Genomic DNA, 15,798 nt, shown 5'->3' on the forward strand with positions numbered 1-15,798 from the left:
GGTCTCATACCAATTGGAGTCACACACTTAAGGTTCTAAGCCAAAACATACACAGCCCTACTACACATTGTTCATCCTTTACCAATACACATTCAACACTTACCAAGTTAACTCTTCCATGCCAATTCTGGTTGTACCATACTATTAACACATTTTAGTTCACATTTTTGGTCATTATGGCAGCATGTAACCACTCTCAATATGCATACTAGTAACCACTCTCAATACGCCGCAACTTCCCGGTGCGGTCACTCATCGCTATGGTTCTCGGCTCGTTTAACTTGGTTACATTTCATTGCTATTATTTTTTCTTTGTTTTTCTTGTATTTTCTTTTCTTGTATTTCATTATTCTATGTCTTCTCACTAACTTTTAAATGTAGTTATAGGCATGCTAGCTGTCCGGACAACACTGGTCACCAGAACAGTAAAACGCACTACCGAACATAGGGGTGTTACAATTCTCCCCCCCTTAAAATAAATTTCGTCTTGAAATTTTACCTGGCATCAGTTTCTGAATAGCTATGGGTGCTGTATTCTCATATCCTCTTCACGTTCCCAAGTAGCTTCCTGGCCTGAATGATGGTTCCACAGCACTTTAACCAGGTGTATCTATTTATTCCTTAGCTGTTTCACCTCATATGCCAGAATTTCTATAGGTTCTTCCTCATATGAGAGGTCTGGATTTATCTCAATCTCTTCAATTGATAGTACATGAGATGGGTCAGATCTGTACCTCCTTAACATGGACACATGGAAGACACTGTGTATCCTTTCTAGCTCTAGAGGTAATGCTAACCGATATGCCAAAGGACCCACTCTCTCCAGAACCTCATATGATCCGATGAAACGAGGACTCAGTTTCCCCTTTCTACCAAATCTCATAATCCTCTTCTAAGGAGAAACTTTAAGGAATACTTTATCACCCACTGCATATTCAATATCTCTTCTCTTCAAATCCACATAGGACTTCTAACGATGCGATGCGACCTTGAGTCGATCTACGATTAATCGATCTTTTCTTACATGCATTGAATAATTTCGACCCAATCATCTTCCTTTCACCTACTTCATCCCAACATAGGGAGTTACGTACTTTTTGCCATACAAAGCTTCATATGGAGGCATCCCAATGCTTGATTGGTAGCTGTTGTTATAAGCAAACTCAATCAAAGGCAAGTGTGTATCCCAACTACCTTCAAACTCAATCACAGAAGCCCATAGCATATCCTCCAAGATCTGAATTACCCTCTCGGTGGCCTTACATGCATGGTGGAATCTTTGTCTTTGAAGTTCAATCTAGTTCCTAGGGCTCTCTGAAGACTACCCCAGAATCTAGAAGTGAACCTAGGATCTCTGTCATATACAATCGATACTGGCACTCCATGTAATTTTACAATCTCATATATGCACAATCTGGCCAATCTTTCCAGGCTATAGTCCATCTGGACTGGCAAAAACTGAGCAGACTTGGTTAGTCTATCAACTATAACCCATACTGCATCATGACTATTCTGTGTCCTTGGAAGTCTCGTAACAAAATCCATTGTTATCCGTTCTCACTTCCACTCTGGTACTGGCAATGGATGTAACAAACCAGCTGGAACTTGATGTTCTGCTTTTACTTGTTGACAAGTTAGGCATTTGGAAACAAATTCAGCTATATCCCTTTTCATACCATCCACCAGTAATGCTCTTTCAGACCTCTGTACATTTTAGTTCCACTAGGATGCATAGCAAAAGGAGACTCATGTGCTTCCTTCATAATGACTCGTATCAATTCCACATCACTAGGAACGCACATTCTACCTTGATGTAGCAATAAACCATTATTTCTCACAGAAAATTTAGGTTTCTTACCCTGCTGGACTTCTTTGTGACTTCTTATATTTTCATCACTCTGGCGACCATTACGATCTAATCAATCAACATTGGCTGTACATGCCATGTAACTACTGTCTGTCCCTCATCATCAATCTCCAAACTGGCATGTTGTGCTTTCAACTGATATACCATGGACAAAGGAGAAACTCTAAGACTTGCCATAGTCTTGCGACTTAAGGCGTCAGCCACCACATTTGCTTTCCCTGGATGATAGTCTATTAAGAAATCATAGTCTTTAATCAGTTCTAACCATCTCCTCTGCCTCAAATTCAATTCCTACTGGGTGCCTAAGTACTTCAAGCGCTTGTGATCTGTGTAAATGTAGCATTTCTCTTCATACAAATAGTGTCTCTAGATCTTCATAGCAAAAACAATAGCTGCAAGTTCCAAATCATGTGTTAGGTAGTTCCTCTCATGTGGTTTCAGCTGGCGTGATGCATAAGCAATGACATTTTGATCTTGCATTAGTAGACAGCCTAACCCATTATGAGAAGCATCACTATAAAACTGTGTATTCTTTACCCGGTGTTGGTAAAGTAAGGACTGGAGCTTTAGTCAAACACCTCTTCAACTCATCAAAACTCTGCTAGCATTTATCTGCCCATGTAACACTCCTAAGTTCGGTGAGTGCGTTCTCTTGTTCCGGTGACTAGTGTTGTCAGGACAGCTAGGATGCCTAGAACTACGCCGTTATGAGTGAGGAGACATAAAATAGTGAAATACAAGAAAAGAAAATACAATAAAAATAAAGGAAAAATAAAAGTAAAGAAATGCAACTAAGTTAAGCAATGAGAACCCTAGCGATGGGTGGCCTTAGGGAAGTCACGGCATGGGCCGTTGACTATACAGACTGCGGGAAACCCTGGAAAATACTTTTAGGACTTAAAGAGACATCAATTGAAGTAGAAATATCATTAGAAATGTCAAAGAAAAATTAAATAATTAGTATAAAGAAAAGTGAGAAATCGAAAAACAGACAAAACCCGGTGTTACCGAAAAATCAGGAATGTAACTTGAGCAGGGCATTATGGTCATTTGACATCCCGAAGTGTCTTTTGACCTAAATTTCCATTAAAAATAAATAATATTACACTTGAAAAATATAATGAAAAATTAAATTGATGGTACCTAAAGTAAATAACAAAAATTAAGGGTTTAATGTGGAATAAATGGGAGTTAAACATATAATATGATTAAATTGAGTGAGTGGGCCACTATAGAACAAAGTAAGAACAAAATGGGCAGGTGTAAGTTCATCAAACAATCTGCAAATTCATTTTCTCCAAACCCTTCACCCATGGCCGAATGAATTTCTCCAAAAAGCTCCCATGGCCGCCCACCTTCAAACCTTCACAATCCTATGATCAAGCCTTCTTTTCTCACACCTATCTTCATTAAGTTTTATCTCACATCATAAGGAAGAGTTTGATACCAAAATCAAGAAGTTTAGTGAAGGTTTAACAAGTCCCAAACATAGATAAGTTTGTATTTTTTAATATTGCTATCGACACCATATTTTGGTCGATCCCCAAAATCAATAAAACTTTGGAACTGACCTCAGTACTAAGTCTCCTTTTGTGACTAATGACATTTCGATCTCTCTTTGATAAGCAGTCACATTTCGATCTCTCTTTGATAATGATTACATTTAGATCTCTCTTTGATAGAGTCACATTTCCTATCTCTCCTCACAAAGAATTAAATCAATGCTAAGTCCTCACATCGGTCAAAGCCTTACAGTCTATTAAATCGCTCACGATCTCTCAGGCCCGTTGTAGTATAAAGAAGTGAACTAGATCTTTTCTTACGGTTTATTGCGATCTCCCTTTCAAAAGTTTAAGAGCTAAGGTTTTGGTCGGTTTAATGAGGATTAGATCTTAAGTGTTCAAGTCTAATTTCCCATTTTAATCAAGTCGTTCGGCATTTCTTCCTTACAGATCTCATGCTCATTGTGTTTTCCGCTCTCTCACACTTAGGTTAATATTCATCTTCATTTATTTCAACATACTCAGACAATCAAGTGTTGAATAAATGAGAAATGTTCCGATCACAACCATTCATCGAACAAAAAGGGCATTCCACTTCATTTCATTCCAAAAATTTGTACAAGTCATTTGGAGGATCACCCGGCTGATCTATTTGCTCATTTTCTCTCTCACCCTCGGCCTCCTCTTCGCTTTCCTCCTAGCCTTCGGGGCAGTCGGCCATCAGAGAAGTCCTCCTGCAGGTAGCAACCTGCGGCTCGGCCAAGAGATCCTTGTGGCGTTCACATAGGCACCGGCTATTCAGTCACCATCTCTTCATCTTTTGCCTTAAGCTCCTCGGCAAGATGGCGACTTGGCGGCCGTTGGCCGGAGTGCTGGACTTCTCTAAGAGCATGATCCCTTTCGGCGAACATGAGTGCATTCGGCGGCTTATCCTCATAGTACTTCATCCGCCCCTCAATTTGAGATATGTAATCCTGAGCGGATGATAGTTGGGATCGGAGGGATGCCACCTCTTGACTCTTCTTCTCGACCTCCTTACCTAGGCGGTGCGCCTTTTCCCGGAGTATGTGCTGGTTCACCAAGCACTCTACATTCGGACTCATGGATCGGGTTAGGATGTCGTCAAGATTGTCCGAAAACGATTTGTCGATCCTCCGAAAGCGGATGGAAGACCCCAAAACTTTGGCAAAATCGAGGTTCTCTCGAACGGTCCGGTTGTTCTCTAGGGAAGCAATCAGTATTTGGGCGCCACGAGAAGGGGGCCTCGTAGGAGGTCGAGAACGACCCCCTTCTGTGCTTGGAGCAACTGGAGGAGGTGGAGGCGGCTCTTCCTGTTGAGGAGGAGATTGGACAGCTTCAGTGATCGGTGGCCCTGAAGGTCGGGGCAGGCCTCTTTGCGTCTCCCCAGGTTCATGGCCGGGTGTTTGAAGTAGTAATGACGCTTCATCTCCTTTATTTTTGGGAAATCTCTCTCTCCTTATTCCGCTTCTGGAACCTTCACCACCCGCCATACCTACACAAAAAGTCGGTGAGATCACTAAGGTCCAAAGATCGAAATAGAAAATAACGATGCCAAGATCGGAGAGGCGAAGCGCGCTTTCGCGTGATCAACTCCATCGTCCAATGATGCGGCTCGGCGATCCACGCATCTAAGCGAGTACTTTTGAGTGGCGGCTTGATTCTTGACTCCATCGCTATTAGGCTTTCCTCCTTGTTCGGTGTCGCTTGAGAATCAAGGGCCTGGTGCCACCAGCTACGGGGAAGTCCTCGAAGCGGTCGGATTTTGCTCCTCGAGAATGAAGAAGCGGTTCTTCCAATTCTTAAGGGAGGAGGCGGATCGGTGAAGAGCCCGCAATGAGGCCGCTGAAAGAACCAATGCTCGTTGTCCTTTGGTGAGTTAGCTTGTCTTGATTCGGCGAACACCTTAGCCGTAGGTATGATTCCCTTAGCTCGGCACAAGCCTCGGAAGGCTACCAAGATCCGCCACGAGTTAGGGTGAATTTGGGCGATGCACACTCGGTGGAATTTTAGGACCTCCTTGAAGAAGTCATTCAGAGGGAACCGAAGACCGGCCTTTAACTGTTCCTCGTATACCATCACTATGTCATTCTCTTCAAAGGAGTGATCGGCTCGGTGATCGCCGTGACACCGGATAAGTTCATATGAATCGGGCTCTATGTTGTACTCCTGGCTAAACGACTGTAGATCGGTTTCTTACAAGATCGATGGCAGCTCGTCCATAGGAAGATTCTCCCTCCCTGAGGAAGGTACAGGCCTCGATGGTGCGGTTCGCCCCCGAGCTGGAACGGAGACCCTAGAAGGTTCTGGTTGTGCGCTCGGCCCGACCACCTCTTCTTCATCAGATGACCATGAAACCTGGACGGAAGGTGGGCTTGCCACTCTCTGTCCTTCGGCGCCGCTCATTTTTAAGGAAAACAAAGAACTTAAAGCTAAAAGAAGGATTAAAACCCTTACTGGAGCTTGAAAATCGGGAGAGTTTTGGAATTGCTTACGAGAGACAGAAAATGGCATAAGTAAGAAACTGGCTAAGCCTTACCCCTATTTATACTCGTTCGAGCATTTAATGCTCACGATGTCCCAGGAAATGCATTGGTTAACGGGATTCGCCAGCTGTTCTGACACGTCTCTCAAATTCCATAAAGAGAATGGCTAATTAGAGATCGGCATATTAAGATAAATGTTTCGAATCGCGGATCAGTTAAGGGTTGTTCAGTTGGGAACCAGATCGGATAAACACATCAGAGATCGGAAAATAATCAATGCGATAATAATAAGATGATAATTGACTTTTATTTCATAAAGATCGGATTACATCATTTGGGAGATCTCTAGGGATCGGAATAATAGAGATCGGAAGATGGGAGATCAGCATGAGAGATCGGAATAGGAGCGCGGGAGGGATCAGAAGGCAAAAAGAATAAGACAAATCCCAAATAACCGTCGTCAGAATCAGAGCCGAGGTAGTTAAAGCGTGGCAGACGAGATCTCCACCGCACGCCTAAGAATCGCCGCAATCTTGTGCAGTGCGGGGTATGTCATGGCGATCCTGTACATCCCAATCTCCACCGTTGATCTCGCTTGAGACAAACCGGAACCCTTGGATCAAGAGACAAGGCGACAAGACCGGCGTCTTTCGCTCTTAGCCCTCGATCCTCGACACGAGGATTTGAGACCGTCAGATTGAAAGAAGAAAAGGCGAATATTCTGAAGAATAATCTCAGCCGTTCATTTTGGTTCTCTTTAATTCTCAAGCATCCGATCATGTCCTTCAAAATCCAGACCCTCCATCTCCCTCAAAATAAATCCTGACCCTTCATGGAGAGCACCCGATTCTTATAAATACCTGCCTGAAAACTGTTCAAAAGGACGAAAAAAAAAATATACAGACAAGAGGCAGTAACTATAGTGGGATAACTCTGAAACTTAATTCAGTTTGTTACTCTGCTATTTTTTTGGTGTTTTCGTAGAAAAAACTTTTGAAACTAGTTTTCTGAAGTGTTTTCTTGCAAAAGGGATTCTTGAATACTGAAATCTTTCATTTTCAGTTCGTTCATCATCCTGTGGCACTCTCACTTTCTGTCTTCTTTCCATTCATATTGTCTAAGCTCAACTCCACTCAAGCTTGGTTATTTTGACCTGTTTACATTTTAACAAGGAATACTTCATTTTAAGGCAAATCATAGTCCTCATTTGCCAACTGCAATCTTGCTACTTTTGCGATCTGTAGTTAGTTCAATAGACTCGACTCCCTACAGGTCAGTGTTAATATTGTCATTTTATTAAGTCTAGTTCTCATTTCACGTATTTCCTTTGTTCTTTTTCTTATGCCTGTTGTTTTCTTTAAGTTCATGTCACGCTAAAAAAAAATATACAAAGGAAAGATATGCTCTAGTTTACTCCCGTGCTGGCTAACCCACACTTTTGTTAATCTTTATTATTTCTGAACGCAAGTCATCTAGTCCCGAGTTACGAAGAAGTAGCTAGGCAAAATGTAGGTAACTGTGTTTGAAGTGTCTCTGAAAAAAAGAGGGTCTAAATAACACGTCAGGGAAATAGCAAAATTGAATCACTAGGCTGACATGGAAGGCGATCCGGCATAATGCCATAAGGCGGAATAAAAATCAAAACTCAGATAAGTAAAGGGGTACAGATAGGATACTGGTAAAATGACCTTAGGGGAGGTCAGCAAAATTCAGTCCGGCGTCCCTTATTTAGTCTCAAAGTACCAACGAGTTAAAAGAAGTCTTATTTCGACCTTTGGCAACTTCAAATATTAGGACTCTTAAACTTAGACTCCTACGATACATGGCTGTGTCCAATTTTCAAAGAGGTCGGAAGAGAGTCTTTATCCGTTCCTCAAACAAAATTTTTAACAAATAGTTTAAAAGAGATCGGAGGAGAGTTCTTATCTGGTCTCAACTCAAAATTTTAATAAATATTAAATAGAGATCGGAGGAGAGTTCTTATCCGGTCTCAACTCAAAATATTAATAAATATTAAATAGAGATCGGAGGAGAGTTCTTATCCGGTCTCAACTCGAAATTTTAATAAATATTAAATAGAGATCGGAGGAGAGTTCTTATCCAAACTCAACTCGAAATTTTAATAAATATTAAATAGAGATCGGAGGAGAGTTCTTATCCGATCTCAACTCAAAATTTTAATAAATATTGAATAGAGATCGGAGGAGAGTTCTTATCCGGTCTCAACTCAGAATTTTAATAAATATTAAAGAGTTCAGGGAAGAGTTCTTATCCAATTCTTAAATTAAATTTTGATAAAATATTCCTTTCAAATAAAATTAACATACAATAGTAACTCACTAAGGTTGTCTCATTTACTTATGTATCTGGGTGATCCAAATTTAGTGAAAAATCAAATGTTCCTTTAGTCAAAAGGATTAACATGTCCATTCAAGCCCTCCTAACTAATGCAAAACTAAATCTACTTACCCTTATTAAGGGACAAGGTGGGGTGCCTAACACCTTCTCCACCCATTTACGGACCCCGAACTTAGAATCTCTGCCTAGAAGTGGTTTATCTCAATTTACCTTCATAAACGGTTTTCTTTAATTTCCCTCAAAATTAAAGTGGCGACTCCTCACTCTTTCCCACTTCGGTGAGGGTTCGTTAAGGCGACCGCAAAACCCTTTGCGACAGCTTGGCGACTCCACTGGGGACATGATATCCGAATTTAACCCCGGTCTAGAGGTCTAAAAAGTAGATTTAATTTTCCAATCAAATTATAGTTAGGTGGGCTCACCCGGCGATAGTTTACATGTTAATTTTTGTTTATTCCTACTAACTGTTCCTCTTGTTTTGCTTGTTTTGCTTGTTTTATCCCCCTACAGTGCTCTTCATTTCGAAAAAAAAAGGAAAAAGGAAAAATGGAAAGAATAAAATCCCCCTGAATTGGGAAGAGGTAAAGGTGTCCCTTCACACACTGAACACTCACACGATGTCCTCACACACTTCGGTCCTATGCAGGGCTTTCTTACCCTTTTAGGAAAGTAGGAGGGTCATGTAGCGGTACCCATGGGTTTTACCCGTTAGTATCCGTGAAGGCTTGCTCGAGAATGAAACTCGTTCTATCCTTTGTGATACTCGTGGAATTTTCCGATAATATCATGGTTATAGAGCAGGGCTCTCTTATTCTGATGAGGGCAATTTGGGAACTGTGGCTTTTAGAAAATTAGACCTTGAGCTAAAACTATCACAATAGCAGAAAGCGTAGTAAGCTACCTTATAAGATAGAACTATCCAATTAGGTAGCACTCATCAGTATCGAGAGTCTCCTATGCTAGGACAAAGGGACATACTTACTCTTACCTGTTGCCTTTAATTTCCTTTTGTTCATTTTTGTGAGGGTAATCTTGAATTCTCTTTGAAACACCTACACATTTTCCTACTTTGATAAATGTGTATGTGTCCTCTATATGATATGATTCAAAATTACCCAAATTTATCTTGCTAACGAGTTTTCATGAGCATCATCAAACCAAGAGTGCATGAGAAGGATAAGGCATCATTTTATCATGGCATCCTCGAGTCAGTCGGCAGAAGAAGTTCAGAATGCTAAACTTCGGTCCAAGTCAACTCATACTCCAGTACCCTCGCAAAATAATGTTTCCAAGGCACATGCTAGCTTACTACCCTCATGGGATCTGAATAAAATTGAGGTCAGAATGAACAGCCTCGAGTGCATCTAATGGATGGAAGTCGTTTCCGATCAGTCAAGGCACGATTTGAAAGGAAATCTGGGAAAATTGCAACCTAATGCGAGTCAAGGTCCAAATCCGGACATTAAAGGCCATCTTTGTCGGTTTGGAATCCTAAGTGCAGGTATTCTCTTTCAATGACATTGATCTGATTCCCACTATGGAAGAATATCGGGCATTCGGAGATTCCTTACTCAACACGAGAATCGGATCTACGCACCTTGAGCATGGCGGACCTGGAAGCGATTAACACATTTGTTGGGTATTCCTTCGGAGGCAAAGTCAAAAGAAAGCGGTCAAGGAACACGCATGGATGGTATTGGACCTACCTCGAGAAGCGGTTAGATCAATTCCTCCAAGAAGCGATGGGATCAAGCTTGATGCACTCGCATTGGGAATCTATGGCTGATTTTGTTCCGGGACCATTAGGAATCATAACTGCGGCACGGTGGAAGTATTGCAGGCGGTAGAAAGGCAGGGGATCAATCCGATACTGGCAATTCTTGCGGAGACCTTATTAACCCTTACCTACTGCAGACAACAGGGTAAAGGGTCCATCAAGTGTTGTTCTCAATTGTTATATCTCTGGATTATCAGTCACATATGCCCTGTGGAGACAAAGGGATTGACTTGGTACCTTGACCAGCCTCCCATCGAGAAGATGACCCGGTTAATAATCAGTTCGAAGAATGAACAGCAGTGGCGGGAACAGATTTTGAGTTTCAATAGCCATGATTATTGTTGGAGGAAGCTGTGGGCGTCAGGCCAATCCGTTTTGATCAGCACGGGAGTGTCGGTCGGTGTCACGATCGAAGTAATCGGATACACAAGTTACACTCCGGCCTTGGTAATGAGGCAGTTTGGCTCAACACAGTCCAGAATCGACATTGAAGAATATCACCAAGGTCATTTCTACCATGAGCTCAAGGAAGAGGAAGGGTTGAAAATGGCTCGCAAGTCTTGGGAGAACATCACTCTGGTGGAGAGATCGCCTAAAGGCCCAAGCGCCTCGGGTGATTATCTTAAATGGAGAGCTGACAGGGACCGAGAATACTCAACTACAGAATTCGAAAACAGCGATCCGCGTGAGATGTCCTATTAGAAGAAGGCGATGATCGCTGGTTGACTCGCTACAAAGGCAAATCTGAGAACTATAGCTGCAAGAACAAATAAAGCAGTTGGAGGACAAGCAGATTCTCAAGAGAGGAAAGTAAGAAGGCTCGGGGAAGAGGCAAGGGCCGAAAAGATGGGTTTTGAAGAGCAAGAATACGGTGGGAAAAGGAAAAAACTCTCTCCACGCTTTAATGAAAGAAGTAGAAGCCTGAGAATAATAAGCTTCAGGAAAAATGAAATACCAAGAGATACTCGTTGAAGAGTATAAGCAGGAAAACAAAAGAAGAAGCTCAAATTAAAAGAGCAGACACTACTCATCAACGATATCTTGAAGGAATGTGCTAAGGAAAGGAAAGAGAAAGAAAGACAAGTTTGCTCTCTATCAAGAGTGAAAGAGAATGTTGACAGTGGAGAGAACAATAGCACAGGAAAGCAAGAACTCTTACAGAATCGAGTATGCTCTGAAAAAGCATTCAATCTGCCAAACAAGAAGAAAGGTTATATGAGTATCTCAGAAAATGTCATCTCAGTATAAAAAACCTCCCAGAGCCTAGGCCGATGTAAAGAACACGGTGTACAAATTATTTAGTTAATGAAATGATTTTTGGACCATTGTTTAGCAAATTTGTGAATGAATAATATGACTCCGTAGGAACTCCTCGCTAGGGTTATATGAAAAATTGAATGCGCTATATGGGCAGGTATCATAAGCGCGCATTCAATCCGGTCATTCACGATCGGACTATTGAGCGATGCCATGATAAAGTTGATGCAATTATCCTTTCGCGATTTCATTACGGCTCCCAAATGCCACTTGTATCCTTCGTCAGGACCGGGACTATTTAGTTTTTACAAAATTCAAAATTCATTAAAACCTTTTTTTTACTCCCTACAGAAAAACAACATTGCTTCGAACAAGGCAAGTCTGACCAAGCACGCGATTCAACCCCAGCGAGTGTACTTAACAAGATCTCGAACAAGAAAATTAATGGAAGACCAGGAACAAGTACAAAACCTACAGGGGCAAGTGTCTGAACTAAAAGACCAGGTTTCAGAACTTATGAAGCTGATAAGGGAGATGTCCCAAAATAAGCCAGCTTCAGACCTTAACCTACCATTACCCCCCCCCCACCTCCTACACCGGTTGATTCTCACTACGCTTCAACCTCTTTCACTTTCCAGCCATCAATCCGGATCAAGCGGTCCTTTGTCAATCCGGTTCCACTAAATAATGAACCTCCTTTCTCTTATTATCCAGCCATCCGAATGCGAACCATCCCTTTCGGTCCGAACCCTCCAATTCATTACGCCCCTCATTTCCCGGTTGGGAGTACCTCACACAATAGGAGGAGAAAGTAAGATGAGAGAAAATGAGAAGATATCCGCTCTGGAAGAGAGATTGAGAGCTATAGAGGGCACGAATATGTATGGCTCGATTGATGTGGCATCACTAAGATTAGTCTAGGATGTGGTGGTGCCCAAATTCAAGGTCCCGATTTTGACAAGTATCTTGGGAATTCGGACCCTCGAATTCATTTGGCCACCTATATTGCCAAGATGTCCTCTATGACAGATGATGATTTGTTAATCCACTTCTTTCACGAGCCTCTCTGGAAGCGGCCACGAGGTGGTGCGTTGATTAAACGAGGCGGTGCTCTGGAAGGATTTAGCGAGGCCTTTTTGAAGCGTACAAATTTAAGCTGCGATGTGGCCCCACAAGGAGGATCTTCAAAATGCAGTGCGAGAAAGACCGGAAAAGCTTCAAGGAGTATGCCAGAGATGGAGAGAAAAGGCGAAGTACATCCCCGGTGGCCGATAATGAGCTATGCTCTCTATTTATCGAGACTTTGAAGGCTCCTACTTCAACTTGATGATTGGAAACACTTCCAACAGCTTCTCGACATCATACAGGCGGTGAAAGAATAGAGGCCAATCTAAGAATGGGACGGTTGCGGGAGTTGGTGAGAACCTGCGAAGAAGCGCCGACTTTGGCAAGAAGAAGGAGGGTGATGTGCATTCCGTCACCGTCAAAACAATTATTCCCCATTTCCTCAAAACAATTATCGGCCATATCCTCCCCTCATGGCCAAGCGATGCCAACATTCCACCTCCTTTCCTAATTATCCACACACGCCCACAATACCCTTCACCTACAAATTACCAACCAAGACCACCTCCTCCTCTGCTCAACCAAGACCACCACAAAACAACCCAAGACCTCCAAGAAACCACGATCCACCTCTTCCTCCCTCTCGGTGAAATATACGATACCTTGTCGGTATAAACCAAATCATACTAGTCCCCTTGGGCAGATCCAGCCATATCCCGGGTGGTATGATGCCACTTGCCGTTGTGAGTACCATGGAGGCACAAGGGCATTCAGCGATAGCTGCGGGGCACTCGGAGGAGAGTGCGCTTTAATCGAAATGGGTGGTTGAAGATCGAGAAATGGTTCCCTCCCCAATGTTACCTCAAATCCATTGCCCAACCATAATGCGGGTAATGGTGTAAATATGATAGAGCCGGATGGAGAGAGGTTGGCACGAGAGGTGAGCGAGCTCATCCCTCACTTTGAGGAAATTTTGCCATGGCGATGAGAAGGCTACCTTTGCCCCGGATATCGAGTCGGGAAAAGATGCGGGATGTCCTTACCATGGAGAGCGGTGACCATGGCTGCGAGATTGTGAGGATTCAAACAAGAGGTCGAACTTGTTATCCCTCAAAGTTACGAGATGCGGACAAAGTCAAAGATGGAAGAGGAGTGAACACCACTAGATTAAGCCAAAGCGCTTCTACCTCCAAACCAGAATCACCTTCTCACCCCGGTAGCCTCACCACGATGCGGTTATCAGAACCCCCTCGACTCCTGTCACCAATACTCATGCTGTCCTTGGAACTATAATTTCCAAGTTTTCACTCGAGGAGCGTCAAGCGGTACATCGCTCCTAATCTTGCCTCACCTCGGCACCACTAAAACCATGTTTTGCTCCTCATGAGCATTTGAATGACTTATCTTTGGACCTACCAGCAACATTACTCCCCAAACCAGTCCTCAGCCTGTTATCACCACAAAACCCTCTCCACCTGAGCAAGAAGTCGAGTTTATAACTCGAAGTGGGAGGTGTTACGGGAACGAAGAAAGAGAAAAGAGGAAAGCGAAAGTAAAAATGGGAGAGTCATCAAGAAATACAGAAGAGGAGGTTGAGAAAGCGAGGAAGTAGACCTGCTGAACATAAAGAAGAGGAAGAAGCTGCTGCTCCAAATAATGAAGCAGTGAGTATGATGTAGTGGGCGTTGAGGAAGACACCTGCCCGAATTTCACTGTTATCACTGATCCTGAGCTCAGAAGTCCACCGAAAAGCCTTGCAGAGAATCCTGGATCAGGCCTTTGTAAACCCCGACATCACACAGGGGTAGTTTGAGAAGATAGTAGAACAAATCCAGGCATCCAGCTTTGTAGCCTTTTCTGAAGAGGAGATAGACCCTGCAGGCTTAGGGCATAATAAAGCTCTGCACGTAACTGTGAAATGTAAGGGTTGTATAGTGGCCAAGGTCCTCATCGATAATGGATCAGCCCTCAATATCTTGCCTAATACTACCTTAGCGGTGTCGGTCGACCAATCGTATATCGTCAGTGCTATGGTGGTAAGAGCCTTTGGCGGTACCGGGAGAAGTCTTTGGGAGACATTGACTTGCCAATCAAGTCGGTGCATGTCCTTTCACCGTCACGTTTCAGGTGATGAACATTGTGCCGGCCTACTCTATGTTGTTGGGGAGTCCGTGGATCCATTCTGCAAATGTAGTTCCTTCAACTTTGCAATAGAAAATAAAATATATTATGGGCGGCAAAATCGTCCTTTGTAAGGGTGAAGAAGCCATATTGGTCACCAAGCCACAATCACTTCCTTATGTGGGCGGTGAGAGTCGTTGGAAAGCTCCTTCCGGGCCCTTGAGTTACAAGAAACCGGAAGTGGAGGGCTATGGCTATGGTGGCCAAAGTGATGTCAAAGAATGGATATCGGAGGGCAAAGGCTTGGGCACCACATTGCAAGGGATCGTTGAACCTATCTGGCTATTCGGAAGATAGGTCATTTGTGGTTTGGGTTATGAGGAAGATGCCCTTATGGATGGGCGATTACGGATGAGGAAAACACTTTGGGATCGGAGATTCGATCGAGAAAATGGGAAAGATGAAAGTAGTCCGAGAATCACGAAGTCTTCACTAAACCGGTCATTGAAAATCCGTGAGGTGGAAGAATCACGATGAACCATCCATCGATGTCATCTACGGATCCCTTGTATGAAGCTCTAGTCTCACCGATAGGCGAGGGCAAGAACTAGACAAGCTGAATGGCGGAGGACATCCACTACTCAATTTCGAGTAAAGTACCTTTGGTTATCTACACTTGATCATTTTGTCCATGGTGACAAGTGTAATACTGTAAATGGACCTTTTTCTTATGGCATAAATATTAATGAATTAATAGCGCATTTTAAATCCAATTCTTTCCTTTTGAATTTCATCCTTATAATATGTTCCATTTTTATTCATTCAGGACCATTCATCAATTAACACCTAATAATCCAATAGACTCAGAAATTCCTCTGGTTAATTTTGAAATCCCCATAACTGCCATTACTTCAAGTGATTCTGAGGAAGACCTTACAGAAGAAAGCAATGAAAAAGATGAACCCTCCCTAGTGCCTTGTGGAGACGAAACGCACACCATAAATTTAGGCACAGAAGAAGTAAAAAGGGAACTTAAGGTAGTGGAGAGTGAAGAATTGGGAGATATGATCAGTCTGCTTAAAGAATTCCTCGACGTATTTTCCTGGAGCTATGATGATATGGTGGGTTTGGACCCTCAGATAGTGACACACAAAATTCCCCTAATTCCGGGGACAGTCCCGGTAAAGCAGAAGTTAAGGAGAATGAATCCCGACACACTGCTCAAAGTTAGGGATGAAGTCAAGAAACAGTATGACGCTGGGTTCCTGGAAGTGGTCAAATATCCCCAATGGGTGGCTAACGTCGTCCCGGTAATGAAGAAGGACGGGAGAGTCAGGGTGTGCGTTG

The sequence above is a fragment of the Hevea brasiliensis genome, chromosome 11 (assembly GCF_030052815.1).
Source record: "Hevea brasiliensis isolate MT/VB/25A 57/8 chromosome 11, ASM3005281v1, whole genome shotgun sequence".
Lineage (NCBI taxonomy): Eukaryota > Viridiplantae > Streptophyta > Magnoliopsida > Malpighiales > Euphorbiaceae > Hevea > Hevea brasiliensis.